This window comes from Mustela nivalis (genome assembly GCF_964662115.1).
Source record: "Mustela nivalis genome assembly, chromosome: 14".
Lineage (NCBI taxonomy): Eukaryota > Metazoa > Chordata > Mammalia > Carnivora > Mustelidae > Mustela > Mustela nivalis.
In genome coordinates, this window is record NC_139033.1 from 86,937,662 (window position 1) to 86,953,773 (window position 16,112).

Sequence of the window (16,112 nt, forward strand, 5' to 3'; positions counted from 1 at the left end):
GCACGGGCAGTGGCAGGCAGAGAAGGAAAAGCGGACTCCACTGAGCAGGGAGCCCTCTGTGGGACTCCACCCCAGGATCCTGGGATCATGACCTGAACCCAAGGCAGATGCTTAACTGACTGAGCCACCCAGGTGCCCCTGGTCAACTCTTCTGATGCCCAGCTCTGCCCAGCTCTGCCCAGCTCCGGCTGCAGCCACACCTACAGCTGGTCTCACGCCTTCTGATTGACTGTAGCTCATAAGCGGGGAGGGGCCAGTTGAGTTACCCATTGCGGAGGCAGCAGGCAGTGGGGTCACCTATCTGGGAGGTGGTACCTGCAACCCCAACTTGGAGACTGCATCCCTGGCCCAAGGACATAAGTGTGGTGTGCTGGAAGGCAGAAAATCCCATGCACAGGAATCCTCGGGAATTTTTCTCCTTTTTATTTTGCATTTTTTAAAAAGATTTATTTATTTGAGAGAACACAAACAGGGAGAAGGCAGAGGGAAAGGCAGAATCAGACTCCCCGCTGTGCAGAAAGCCTGATATGGGGCCCGATCCCAGGACTCTGATATCACGACCTGAACTGAAGGCAGACACTTGACTGACTGAGCCACTCCGGCACCCCATTCTTTTGCATTTTTAATCTCAGACTCTTGAAGATGGTGAAATGGTTCCTGAAATAGTGCAAACAGAGAGGTAAATTCCCAAAGCACTGCAGCAGTTGATGAGTCTGGCTGCCTTCCCCTACTGCTGCCATCTTTGTGAAACACAATTTTGCCCTTGTCAGAACCACCTCTTAATATCTCTTCATGGCTTTGTCCTCATACCCAAATAAAGATAATAACTGCCATTTACTGAGCCCTGCCCAAGGGCCAAGCATTTTGTGCTTATGTTCTCCTTGAATTCTCACAGCAACTTGGAGTAAATCATTGTAATCCCCATTTTGTAGATGAGGACCACGGGCCTCCTCCTGCTGTGAGGCTGTGTTATCAAAATCAGCATTTCTGCCCACATCTTCCTCTCCAGCCTCATTCCCCCTTGAATCAGCACCCTGAATTTCTTCTAGTGTCTCAGATCCTCCATGCTCTCTCTTCCCTTGAAGCTTTTGCAGGAAAGCTGTCACATTGGCGGGAAATATTCTTTCTCCACCCCTTCGTTGAACTGCCTGTACTTCAGATCTCTGAAGGTTTCCCCCAGCCCCTTCCGGCCCTGTCCCCACCACTGCCTGGTAGGCACCCCTCTTACATGCTTCCTCAGTGCATATACTCCCCCACCCTCTGAGCTGCCTGCTCACTCCCCAGGATCCCCCTCCCCTGTGAGCTTCAGGAGAGCAGGTCTTGTTTGCCATCTTCAGCCCCTTGCACATCCCTGACACACACATGCTCAATAACTGCTTATTGAACAGATCAATGTATCATGGCTTGCCTGAGCACCATAGGACACAAAATAGCCAGTCCTCTGGAAGGTCATGGACAGATAGGGGAGAGAGACACATGGGTCAGGAACTGAGAGGAGGCAGACTGGCAAGTTTTAGGATATAGGTAGGAGTGCTGTGGGGAGAGAAAAAGATTTTTTTTTTTAAGAAATATAAAAGTTGCAGGGGAAAAAAAAAAAGAACATAATAAGCACCCATATTTCAACCATCCAGAATTAACAAGGGTTAGTATTTTTCAAATTGCTTCCCGTCATGTCTAAAAGAAATAAACCATTATGGATATCACCAAAGTCCAAAGAGATGATCAGTCCCTATTATATCCCTGCTCCACTCCTTAGAGACAGCCACTGTCAGAAGGCTAGTATTTGTCCTTCAGTCCCCTAACTCCTGTCTCTCTCTCTATATATAAGCAACTTACAATATTGTTTTTATATTATTTTGTTTAGTAAGCTCTATGCCCAGTGTGGAGCTTGAGTTCATGACAAGAGTCACATGCTCTTCCAACTGAGACCGCTAAGTGCCTCTGTATTGGCTTTAAGACACATTTATTCAGCATCATGATCAGATGATTACATTTAGCAATGAAAAGTATGAATGCAAAAAGAAAATCTATATTAAGACTCTTTATTGGGGGAGGGGGCCTGGGTGGTTTGTCTAAGGGCCTGCTTGGCCAGAGGGAGTCATTTTGTGTTTACATAGTGAACTTAGATTGACCCCACCTCTCCCAGAGGAACTTACTTGCAAAGTCTAGATAAAAGGGCGGGTCAAGCCAGGTGAAGACATCCAATCAGTGGGGCACTGATATCTACTAGGGGGCACCTACATCTACTAGGGTAAATTGAAATTCAATTGGCCACCCGTGTGTTACCTAGCAGTTTTTTCTGTGTGTGGCAGACCTAGCGTGACTGCGCAGTTTTCTCTGTGTATTGCAATCTCATTGGCATGTATAGCCCGGCTAAACTACCTCTATAAAAGTTAGTCTGTGAGGCGGGGAGGGGTCGCCTCTTTGCAAGAGACGGCCCTGACCATTCAGTTTGATTCTCAATGAAGCTTTGCCTGACCTTCGCTTTGTATCAGTCTCGCTCCTTTGATTACAGACCCTAACAGTTTAGTCGGTTAAGTTTCTGCCTTCAGCTCAGGTCATGATCCCAGGGTCCTGGGATCCAGTCCTACATCAGGATCCCAGCTTAGTGGGGAGCCTGCTTCTCCTCCCCAGCTCCTGCTCTCTATGGCTATCTCTGTCTCTCTCTCTCAAATAAATAAATAAAATCTTAAAAAAAAAAAAAAAGACTTTATTGGAATGCTTCAACTTTTTACCGACAGAAACAAACAGAAAAACCTCTATTATAAAATTAGTCACAAATACAGTCCTTATGTTTTTTGTCCATACACATGAATATTATCTAAAACTTACCCTTTTTTTTTTTTTTTAGATTTTATTTATTTATTTGACACAGGGAGAGCGCACAAGCAGGGGAGCAGCTAGCAGAGGGAAAGGGAGAAGGAGGCTCCTCGCCGAGCTGAGAGCCTGATGTGAGGCTCGACCCCAAGACCCTGAGATCATGACCTGAGCTGAAGGCAGATGCTTCACTGACTGAGCCAGACAGGTGCCCCAAAACTTGTCTTCTTTGTAGCAGTTAGGTTCTGCCACCATGGTGTTTGGGGGGTTTCACAAATAAATCTATTGTAGCTTCCCTGTTCCTTCTCTGGCTCTCCTCTCTCTCTAAGCTTTATTTCTTGGCAGTAATTGAAACCTTCTGCCACTGCCATCACCAGCTTGGTTTTGTGGTTTGGCAGAGTATTGGCCTCCAACATCACAAGGCCCAGAGCTTCTGCCTCCAAAGTGTTTTCCTTTCATGGATCCAGATTTTGAAGAGTGATTGTTGTAATTGCCAGAATCATCATAGCTTCTGCCACCTCCATAGTGGCTTCCATTATTACCAAATCCATTACAGCCTCCTCACTGCCACCATATGCAACCACTGCTATGGCAGCCACCAAAATCACCTCAGCCACTAGCTATTCCATGACCAAAGTTGTCATTCCCATCAAAACCATTTCCATGACCACCACCAATGTTTCCAGAGTCACTTCAACCTCTTTGGTTGGACAAAGCACTACCCATCTCCTGCTAGATAGAGCTTTCCTCACTTCACAGTTGTGGCCATTCATAGCAGGTCTTTCTTTCTTTCTTTTTTTAAGATTTTATTTTTCTGGGGCACCTGGGTGGCTCAGTGGGTTAAAGCCTCTGCCTTCGGCTCAGGTCATGCGAGGGTCCTGGGATCGCCCCGCATTGGGCTCTCTGCTCACTGCTTCCTCCTCTTCCTCCTCTCTCTTTCTCTCTCTCTCTCCCTGCCTCTCTGCCTAACTGTGATCTCTCTGTGTCAAATAAATAAATAAAATCTTAAAAAAAAAAAGATTTTACTTTTCTGACAGAGAGATATAGAGAGTGCCGGTAGGCAGAGCAGCAAGCGGAGGTAGAAGGAGAATCAGGCTCCCCGCTGAGCAGGGAGCCTTATGTGGGGCTCAATATCAGGACCCTGGGATCATGACCTGAGCTGAAGGCAGAAACTTAACCGACTAAACTACCCAGGCACCCCATAGTGTGGTATTTCTGAATGACAGTTTGACCACGACAGTTTTTGTCATGGTCATCAAAGATCCCAAAAGCAAAAACTCTCTTCCTGGCACCGCCTCAGTCAGCCATGATTTCAATGACTTCAATTTCCCCATAGTGTTCAGAATAATCTCTTAAGTGATGTTCTTCAGTGTCTTCTCTAATGTCACCAACAAAAAATCTTTTTCCATAGGTAAGTGGGCACCAGGTCTTTGAGAATCTTCTCTTTGGTTCCACAACTCTCCAATCCACCTGCCCCCTGAAGCACTTAGTGTTTGGCTCGCTCATTACACCACATAGTCCGTGAGCTTTCTGCATTGCTCAAAATGGCTCCTCAGACTCATCAGCTGTTTGAAAGCTCCCATGAAGAACTCTGTAGCTGCTCAGAATCTTTGGGAGACTGACTTCAACATGCCAGCAGGAGGAGAAACTTGAACAGTGCTTACTTGCCAGCATTCACAGGAAGAAAGGATATGTATTTTGGCTTTATTGTTTTTATTTTTTTATAAATTTTATTTACTTATAGATTTTATTTATTTATTTGACAGACAGAGACCACAAGCAGGCAGCGAAAGAGGAAGGGAAGCAGGCTCCCGAATGAGCAGAGATCCCTATTTAGGGCTCGATCCCAGGACCCTGGGATCATGACCCGAAGGCAGAGGCTTTAACCCACTGAGCCACAGTGCCCCTATTTTTTTATTCTTGAATAGGCACCACAGCCAGAATGGAGCCCAATGTGGAAGCCGAACTCACAACCCTGAGAACAAGACCTGAACTAAGATCAAGAGTCCGATGCCTAACCGACTGAGCTACACAGGCGCCCTGTAATTTTTTTCTTTTTTAAGATATTATTTGTTTAAGAGAGGGAGAAAGAGAGAGCATGAGAGGGGTGAGGAGCAGAGGGAGAAGCTCAGCAGGGAGTCAAGTGCAGGACTCGATGCCAGGACTCCAGGGTCATGACCTGAGCCAAAGGCAGTCACCTAACCAATTAAGCCACCTAGGCACACTCAATGTTATTTTCTTTTTAAAGTGCACCAATTGTCTGAGTATGTGTCATTTAGCGTCTTGGTTATTTTCAAATGACGTTTTATTTTGGAGACGAACTCAGATTGATATAAGTAGATATGGGTCATTGCTCTCCCTTGCTATAGAGTAGACCATCATCGAAGCATAACTGGAGAATTTCTGCATCAGTAGGGATTCAGACAGATGGTGCAGTCTATTGGAAAAGAGCAGGAATGGTCTGGGTCCTCTGCTTTAACCCACTAAGCCACCAGGTCCCCCTACTATTCTGCTCTTGGATCTGTATAGGTCAACTGTGCTTTGGCTGATCTAGAGTGGGCTCGGCTCAGTGGATCTGCTTCAGACTCCAAGTCAGCAGGGTTTGGTTGTAGTTTAGGTTTTAGTCTGGTCCAAGTATTTCTCACATTCCTTGCACCAATAGCTTTCCAGAGCAAGAGAGCCAAGCCAAACCACACAAATGGTGAAAGCCTCTGTGCTCTCCTCACATCATTCCATGCTCCGTTGACCAAAGCAAATCATATGGCCAACCTTAGTATCAACAGAGCAGGGGAAAATATTCTACCCATAGTAGGACGAATCAATCATAAAGCCACAAGGGAAAGAACATGAGTGTAATACAGGGAAGTATAAAGAACTGGCACAAATGGGTAAAAATTCAACCTACCACAGAGTGTAAGAAAACAAAATTGATAACAATCATGGGCAGAAATAGCCAAAATCTTGCTCTACCTGAGAAGTAATCTTATGAACAGCACAAAAAAAAAAAAAAAAAAAAAAAAATCTGCTTCACCAAACAAGTTTTTGCCCTAGCTTCAAAGTCACAAAAATGAAAATCTCAGCAGGAACCCTTGGAATTTCTTCTCAGGACTGTATGCTGCAAATCAATCAGATATTGAAGTTCCCACAACAGTGTAACAAAACTTGTGTTTGCTGAATGGGGTTAAATGCCTTTGGCATTCCTCACCTCCCCCCCAACCTTAGCTCCGGATTCAGTTACCAGCAACAGAGTCTATTGTTACCCTTCAGAACCCCCATTGTCTCAGTATTCTTTGGAAGGCATAGGATTCATAAAAAGTCATCCTGGAAAATTTTTGGACAATCTGGGTGTAATTGCCCAGCCATTTCATTCACTGACCCCGTGAATCTTAGAAAGTCACATGACCTTTTTAAAAAACGAAAGACAGGGTGCCTGGGTGGCTCAGTGGGTTAAAGCCTCTGCCTTCGGCTCAGGTCATAATCTCAGGGTCTTGGGATCAAGGCCCGCATCGGGCTCTCTGCTCAGCAGGAAGCCTGCTTCCTCCTCTCTCTCTCTCTGCCTGCCTCTCTGCCAACTTGTGATCTCTAAATGTCAAATACAAAAAAAAAAAATTAAAATTAAAATAAAAAAATAAAAAACGAAAGACAAGGGGCGCCTGGGTGGCTCAGTGGTTTAAAGCCTCTGCCTTCGGCTCAGGTCATGATCCCAGAGTCCTGGAATCGAGCCCCGCATCGGGCGCTCTGCTCAGCGGGGAGCCTGCTTCCTCCTCTCTCTCTGCCCGCCTGTCTACTTGTGATCTCTGTCAAATAAATAAATAAAATCTTAAAATAAATAAATAAAATAAAAATAAAAAACGAAAGACTTGCACAAGAGCCATCTACTCACAACCACTCTTTCTCACCCTCCTCCCCCAAAAATCCAACTCTACACAGCAGCCAGAATGAGATTTTTTTTCTTAAGGCATCAAGGAAAGGTTTTATTCCAGAGGTAGCTTGAATGAGGGGACAGAAGTCTGGCTCAAATCTATCCGGAATGAGATTTATTTATTTATTTATTTATTTCTTAAAAGATTTTATTTATTTGACACAGAGAGATCACAAGTAGGCAGAGAAAGAGGCAGAGAGAGAGGGGGAAGCAGGCTCCCTGCTGAGCAGAGAGCCGGATGCGGAGCTAGATCCCAGGACCCTGAGATCATGACCTGAGCAGAAGACAGAGGTTTAACCCACTGAGCCACCCAGGTGCCCCTATTTTTTTTTTTTTAATAAATAATGAAATCTTTAAAGATTAAAAAAAAAATCTTTATCTTTATTATTTTTTTTTTAAGGATCTCTATGCCCAACTTGGGGCTCGAACTCACAACCCTAAGATGAAGAGACTGAGCCAGCCAGGCACCCCTGGAATGAGATTTTTTAAATAAAACATTTCAATTTTGAGATAATTGTAGATTCACATGCACATTCTGCAAGAAATAATACAGAGGAAGCCAGTTTCCCAATGTAACATCTTGCAAAACAATGCATTTCTGCTATGGTCTGAACGCATCCCCCAAAATTCATATGTTGAAGTATTAACCCCTAAAAGTGATGGTATTCTTTGTCCATTTTTATTTTTTAATTTTTTAAAAGATTTTATTTATTTATTTGACAGAGAAACAGAGAGCACAAGTAGGCAGAGTGGCTGGCAGAGGGAGAGGGAGAGGCAGGCTCTCTGCTGAGCAGGGAGCCAGATATGGGGCTCAATCCCAGAAGCCTGGGATCATGACCTGAGCCAAAGGCCAACACTTAACCAATGGATACACCTAGGCACCTGCTTTGTCTCTTTTTAAATTGGGTTGTTTGGTTTTTTTGGTTGTTAAACCCAGCCATTTGAAGTGAACAATTTAGTGGCATTTAGTATATTCACAATGTTGTACGACCGTCATCTCTACCTAATTCAGGAACATTTTCATCACTCCTGTAAAGTTTTTTCCGGCGAGATAAACACAACACCAGGCAAAGTGGGTGCAAGGCAAGATTTATTAAAAACACTCTCCGGCGAAGTTTCAGGGCTCAGGAGAAGGGGAGCCAGGAAAGTTGTTCCGGGAGGAGGTGGGCACCCTCAGGGGAGGTTCCACAACTCTGGAAAGCAGAGTGGCGGAAGTCGCGCCAAAGGCAGGGAGGAGGGGGCTTTTAAGGGGTCTTTTGGCAAGTTTCCCTTATTTGGATATTTCACCTGCTCGTCAGGGTCCCATTGGTCCACTGGAGCCGGGGGCGGGAGGGTCTCAGATTCCTGCTTGGGCCTTTGTTCTCCTGTCCGAGCTCAGGTCCTGTGGTGGGAACTTTCGCCATTTTTTTTTTTTTTTTAAAGGTTTTATGTATTTATTTGACAGAGAGAAATCACAAGTAGATGGAGAGGCAGGCAGAGAGAGAGAGAGGGAAGCAGGCTCCCCGCTGAGCAGAGAGCCCGATGGGGGACTCTATCCCAGGACCCTGAGATCATGACCCGAGCCAAAGGCAGCGGCTTAACCCACTGAGCCACCCAGGCACCCCGAACTTTCGCCATCTTAAGTAGCCCTTTCTGCTAGCCCAACAACTCCAGAATACAATAATGTGCATAAGCAGTTACCGATGTGGCCCCATTTTTAATAGATGGAGGGACAAACTTTGAGACATTAACCAACTGCTCAAGGTCACACTGTGTTATGGACTGAGTTGTGCCTCTTCCCCCCAGAGTGCATATGTTGAAGTCCTAACCCCCAGGGCCTTCAGGATGTGACTGTATTTAAAGAGGTGACTCAGTTAAAATTAGACTTTAGGGGCACCTGGGTGGCTCAGTCAGTTAAGCACCTGCCTTCAGGTCAGATCATGATCCCAGGGTCCTGGGATAAAGTCAACAGGGAGCCTGCTTCTTCCTCTCCCTCCTGCTCAGCTCTCTCTTTTGTTATATCTCTCTCTTACTCTCCAACAAATAAATAAATTTTTTTTTAAAGATTTTATTTATTTATTTGACAGAGAGAAATCACAAGTAGAGGGAGAGGCAGGCAGAGAGAGAGAGAGAGAGAGGGAAGCAGGCTCCCCGCTGAGCAGGGAGCCCAATGTGGGACTCGATCCCAGGACTCTGAGATCATGACCCGAGCCGAAGGCAGCGGCCTAACCCACTGAGCCACCCAGGCGCCCAATAAATAAATTTTTAAAAAAATAAAATGAAACTTTATTTTTTTTTAAAGATTATTTATTTATTTGACAGACAGAGATCACAAGTAGGCAGAGAAGCAGGCAGAGAGTGAGGAAGAAGCCGGCTTCCCACCGAGCAGAGAACCCTACTCGGGCTCGATCCCAGGACCCTGGGATCATGACCTGAGCTGAAAGCAGGGGCTTTAACCCACTGAGCCACCCAGGCGCCCCTAAAACGAAACTTTAAAGAGGTGACTCAGTTAAAATGAGACTATTAGGGCTGGCTCAGTGGGTAGAGCATACGACTCAGTCTTGGGTTATGAACTGGAGCCCCATGTTGGGTATAGAGGTTACTAAAAAAGAAAAAAAGAAAGAAAAAAAAAAGATGAAAGGTAAAATGAGATGTTAGGGTGGGCTCTAATCCCATCTGAGAGGTGTTTTATAAGAATCTCTTCTTATAAAAACACACAAAGGGATGCCAAGAATTTGCACACACAGAGGAAAGAAGACCATGTGAGGACACTGTGAGAAGGCAGCCATCTGTATAAGCCAAGGAGAGAAGCAGCAGAAGAAGTCAAACCTACTGATAACGTGATCTTGGACTTCTGGCCTCCAGAACTGGGAAAAAATTAGTTTATGTTGTTTAAGCCAGCACATCTGTGGTATTTTGTTATGTCAGCATTAGCTGGCTGGTACACATCACTTACAGGAAGCCCAGTGAGGACTCTGACATTCTCAAAGCCCAAGCTTCACTCATTTTATCAGGAGTGATGGCATACCCTCTCCATTACCACCCTAGGCCAACCTGATCACTAGGCACAAAAATAGAAAAAAATGTAGGCACTGTGATGTTGCTAGGGGCCCACAGCAATGTTCTAATTTTAATTTATTAAAATAGGGGAAAATATATAATTATAGTAATGAACGAGGCCTGGATTCCTTTGTATTTCTATAAATACAATTGTAAAATGCAATTTTTATTTATTTATTTTTTATGGAGGAAGGGTTCCATTAAGGCAGAAGTGTTTAGGACTCACAAAAGCTATAATGCACTATGGCCACCACCATCCACAGTTTGCAAAACATCTTTAAAAGTTGAAAAATGAGGGGTGCCTGGCTGGCTAGCTCAGTTGGGGGAACATGTGACTCTTGATCCAGCGGTTGTGAGTTTGAGCCCCATATTGGGTGCAGAGATTACTTAAAAATAGAATTAAAAAAAAAAAAAGATTTAATTAATTTATTTGACACAGAGGGACAGCACAAGCAGGGGGAGCCAGAGAGGGAGAGGGAGAACCAGACTCTCCCTGGAGCAGGGAGCTGGATGCGGGGCTCCATCTCAGGACCCTGGGATCATGACCTGAGCCGAAGGCAGACACTTAAGGACTGAGCCACCCAGATGCCCCTTAAAAATAAAATCTTAGAAAGAAAGAAAGAGAGAGAGAGAGAGAGAGAGAGAGAGAGAGAAAGAAAGAGAAAAGGAAAGAAAAAGAAAAAAAATCAAATCTCAGGGGGATTGCAAATTCGTTCTTAAATCCTAGGCCACCTCTGCCCCCTAGTGGTAGTAGAGAAATTTCAGAAGAAATCAATGTGCAGCAGCTGTTGGATAATTCACACCTACCAGGTGCTTTGAAATTGTCCTATATCGTTTCATCCTCACAATCCCATGCAGTTAGTGATATCCCATGTCCAGATAAGTCACCGAGACTCAAGGTGCTTAAGACCTTTAACCAGGGTCACATGACTAGTTGGACAGTTGGTTTCCAGCCATGGCCCAACACTATGGAGAACCCCATTTATCCAGATTTCCCATTGTTGGGATGGGGGACTCCAGCAGTGAGAATTACAGTACTGCTCTAGGTTTCCCAGTTTGGAGACAGAACAGAACTTTTGGAGAGTTTTGCACGGCCAGCATCTTTCATGCTGTCTACATTTACTTAGAGCCAGACACTGTGCTTAAGGCTATGATGGGGATCATCGCTGAATGCAACTTAAGTTAATATGAGTCTTCTAAGGAGGCTGCATTTTCTTCCTTCCTTTCTTTCTTTTTTAAGATTTTATTTATTTATTTGACAGAGAGAGAGAGCTGGAGCACACAAGCAGGGGGAGCAGTAAAGGAAGAGGAAGAAGCAGGCTCCCAGCTGAGCCCTGTGCCCAATGCGGGACTTGATCCCAGGCAATTGCTTAACCAACTGAGCCACTTACGGACCTGGGAGGTTGCATTTTCCTGGTGGAGAAGAGATTTGGCTTGGCTGCCTCATTCACATCCCTTTGGAATGACATCTATTTATACATTGTCAGCGTCTCTGAAAGAAAGGCACTGGCTGCCTCTCCCCCTCCGGATATAGAAGCAGCTGTTTTTCCTTGCTGAAGAAGGGCCAGCAAATTCAAGCGCTGATGGGCAGGGAGCATGTTTTAAAATTTGGGACTATCTTTTACTCAAACCATTCAGTTATCCATTTCTTTCTTTCTTTTCCTGAGCCAGCCGGGAGCCCCCATAATGTACTTTAATACATTGAGATTAATACATATAGACTTGTTGAATCACTGTGCTGTACTCCTGAAACTAATGTAATGTGTGAATCATTCTTCAATTTAAAACAATTATTTTTTAAATATATTTTTTAAAATAAAAAGTATTTGGGGGTTGCCTGACTGGCTCAGTGGGTGGAGCATGTGATTCTTGATCTCAGGGTTGTAAGTTCAAGCCCCAAGTTGGGTGTAGAGATTATTTACAGATAAAATCGTTTTTCAAAAAAGTATTTTGAACTGAGTAATATTGAAAACATGGTAGCTCAAAATAGAATGTATAGCTAAGGCTCTACTTAGAAATAAGTTATAGCCTAAAATGCATATATTAGAAAATATTGGTGAAAACCAAATCCTCTAAGTATTCTGAGAAATTTAGAAAAGGACAGCACATTGAACCCAAAGAAAGTAGAAGAAAAATACAGTTAAGTAGGTACTAATAAAATAAGAAAACAAATGTATAATAGATCAAATAGTCAAAGTTAAATGAGTCCTTTGAAAAAAATATTACTAAACCTCTAGATTGACCAAGAGAAGAAAAACAAAAGAGACTCTTCAAAAATTCACCTATGTCAGGAAAGAACATGAGTACATCACTAAAAATCCTATAAACATGAGAAAGAATACAAAATAATATTAGGGGGCACCTGGGTGGCTCAGTAGGTTAAGCATCTGCCTTCAGCTCAGGTCATGATCCTGTAGTTCAGGGATCAAGCCCCACACTGGGTTCTCTGCTCAGCAGGGAATCTGCTTCTCCCTCTCTCTGTGTCCCATGCCCCGGTTCATGGTTTCTCTCTCTCACTCACTCACTCTCTTTCTCAAATAAATAAATAAATAAATAATCTTTTTAAAAAGAATGTTAAGAACAAGTTTGTGCCAATTAACTGAAATTTTAGATAAAATGAACAAATTCCTAGAAGAAAAGACAACTTATCAAACCAACACAAGAATAGGGCAACTGAGGATGCCTGGGTGGCTCAGTGGGTTAAAGCTTCTGCCTTGGGCTCAGGTCATGGTCCCAGGGTCCTAGGATTGAGCCCTGCATCAGGCTCTCTGTTCAGTGGGGAGCCTGCTTCCTCCTCTCTCTGCCTACTTGTGATCTCTGTCTGTCAAATAAATAAAATCTTAAAAAAAAAAAATAGGGCATCTGTGTGGCTCAGTGGGTTAAAGGCTCTGCCTTCAGCTCAGGTCATGATCCCAGGGTCCTGGGATTGAGCCCCACATTGGGCTCTCTGCTCAGCAGGGAGCCTGCTTCCCCCTTTCTCTCTGCCTGCCTCTCTGCCTACTTGTGATCTCTGTCTGTCAAATAAATAAATAAAATCTTTATTAAAAACCCAACACAGGAATAGAAAACCTGAACAAAAACCACATCTCTTAAGCTTTTTAAAAAAGATTTTATTTCTAAATACTCTCTACACCCAAGTGGGGCTCAAACTCACAACCCCGAGACCTAGAGTTGCATGCCCCACTGACTGAGTCAGCCAGGTGCCCCACATATATTAAATGTATTCAATCTGAGATTGAATCTCCCTCCTTGTTCATGTAGCTTTGCAGATGAACCCTTCCAAATTTTAAGGAAGATGTAGCACCAATCTTACACTTTCCAGAGAACTGAAAAAGAGAAGGGCACTTTCATTTAAGATAACAAAAACCTGACAAGAACATAAGAAAAAAAGAATAATAGTCCATTCTCTCTCTATGTAGGTACAAAAACCTAAACAAAATATTAGCAAATTGAATCTAGCGATATACAGACCAGCAACACAAGGTTGATTTAACTACGAATATCAATCAATGGACAAATGAATAGCCACAGGTAAAAGAATGAGGTTGGATCCTTACCTCACAACTTGTACAAAACTTAACTCAAAATGAATCTTGGAGTGCCTAGGTGGCTCAGTGGGTTAAGCCTCTGCTTTCGGCTCAGGTCATGATCCCAGGGTCCTAGGATTGAGCCCTGCAGCAGGCTCTCTGCTCAATGGGGAGCCTGCTTCCCTTCTTTCTCTGCCTGCCTCTCTGCCTACTTGTGATTTCTGTCAAATAAATCTAAATAAAATCTTAAAAAAAAAAAAAAAGGGCGCCTGGGTGGCTCAGTGGGTTAAGCCGCTGCCTTCGGCTCAGGTCATGATCTCAGGGTCCTGGGATCAAGTCCCGCATCCGGCTCTCTGCTCAGCGGGGAGCCTGCTTCCTCCTCTCTCTGCCTGCCTCTCTGCCTACTTGTAATCTCTCTCTGTCAAATAAATAAATAAAATCTTTAAAAATAAATAAATAAATAAATAAATAAATAAAAATAAATCTTAAAAAAATGAACTTTAAACTTAAAATGAGTCTTAAACTATAAAACTCTTAGAAGAAAGCATAGGTGTAAATCTTCATGACCTTGATTTGGGTGAATGATTATTAGATATGACATCAAAAACATAAGCAACAAAAGAAAAATTAGATAAATTTAACTTCATCAAAATTAAGAACGATCATATTTCTTTTTTTTTTAAGATTTTATTTATTTATTTGATAGACAGAGATCACAAGTAGGCAGAGAGGCAGGCAGAGAGAGGAGGAAGCAGGCTCCCCGCAGAGCAGAGAGAACCTGCTGCAGGGCTCAATCCTAGGACCCTGGGATCATGACCTGAGCCGAAGGCAGAGGCTTTAACCCACTGAGCCACCCAGGTGCTCCAAGAACGTTCATATTTCAAAGGACTCCATCAAAAAAATGAAATGATAACTCACAGAATGGGAGAAATCACATATCTGATTAAGGAATTATATTAGAATATATATAAAGAACACTTACAGCTTAATAAAAAGACAATGCAATTTAAAAATGGAAAAGATCTTGGGCACCAGGTGGCTCAGTCATTAGGCATCTGCCCTTGGCTCAGGTCATGATCCCAGGGTCCTGGGATGGAGCCCCGCATAGGGCTCCTGGCTCAAGCGGGAAGCCTGCTTCTCCCTCTCCCACTCCCCATGCCCGTGTTTCTTCTCTCACTGTGTCTCTCTCTATCAAGTAAATAAATAAAATCTTTAAAAATTAAAAAATAAAAATGGATCTGAATAGACACTTCTTCAAGGGAGATATTCAAATAGCTAATAAACACAGGAAAAGATGCTGAACATTATTAGTCATCAGAGAAATACAAATCAAAGCTAAATGAGATACCACTTCATAGGCATTAGGATGGATGTAATTATGATAATAAAAAAAATAATAACAAGTGTTGATGAGATATGAAGAGATCAAAACCCTCATGCACTGCTGGTGGGAACCTAAAACGGTACAGCCATCTGGCAGTTCGTCAAACAATTAACAATTCAGTCAACATACAAGCCAGGAATTCCACTCCTAAAATAAAATAAAAAGAAATGAAGTACCAATAGATCTTACAACATGGTTGAATCTTGAAAACATGCTAAGTGAAAGAGCCAGTTACAAAAATCCACACATTAGGGGTGCCTCGGTGGCTCCATCGCTTAAATGGATGGTCTGGATATTTCTTACGACTAGAATAATACAATATGTGATCTTTTGTGAGTGGGCTCTTTCACTTAGCATAAAGTTTCCAAGGTTCACCAGTGTTGTAACATGAATGAGTACTTCATTCCTTTTTATAGCCAAATAGTATTCCATTGTACAGATGCACCGTATTTTGCTTATCCATACCATGTCTATGTCATTTGATGGACATTTGTGCCTTTTGGATTTTATGAACAATGATGCTATAAGCACTTGTGTACACGTTTTTGTGTGGACATACACTTTCATTTCTCTTGGTTATATGCCTACAAGTAGAAGTGCTCGGATATATGGTGTTAAGTCCATGGTTAATTGTTGAGAGACTGCCAGATTGTTTTCCAAAGAAGGTGCATCTTTTCACATTCCCACCAGCAGAGTATGAAGGTTGTGATTTCTCCACACATATTCTTCTCAATATTTGTTATCAACTAACTTTTAATTTTTTATGTATTTTTTAAAGATTTTATTTATTTGAGAAGAGAAAGTGCAAGTGATGGGGAGGGGAGGAGGGAGAGGGAGAACTGACTTTGTTTTCAAAAATTGTGATAAAAAATACGTAACATTTTTAAGTGTATAATTCAGTGACATCAAGTATATTCACAATGTTAAACAACAGTTGCCACTATTTCCAGAACTTTTTCATCATCTGGGACAGAAACTTTGTACCCATCAACTCCCCAATCTCCCCTCCTCCCGGCTTCTGGTAGCCTCTATTCTACTTTCTGTTTGTAAATTTGCCATTCTAGGTACTTCACATGGCATCATACAATATTTGTCCTTTTGTGTCTGGGTAATTTACTTATCATAAGTAAGTAAGTTTTTTTAAGATTTTATTTATTTATTTGACAGACAGAGATCACAAGTAGGCAGAGAGGCAGGCAGAGAGAGAGAGAAGGGGAAGCAGGCTCCCCACTGAGCAGAGAGCTCGATGCGGGGCTCCATCCCAGGACCCTGGGATCATGACCTGAGCCAAAGGCAGAGGCTTTAACCCACTGAACCACCCAGATGCCCCTATCATAATGTTTTTAAAGTTTATACATGATGTAACATGTATCTATACGTCACCCCTTTACATAGCTGAATAATATTCCACTATATGATGGAT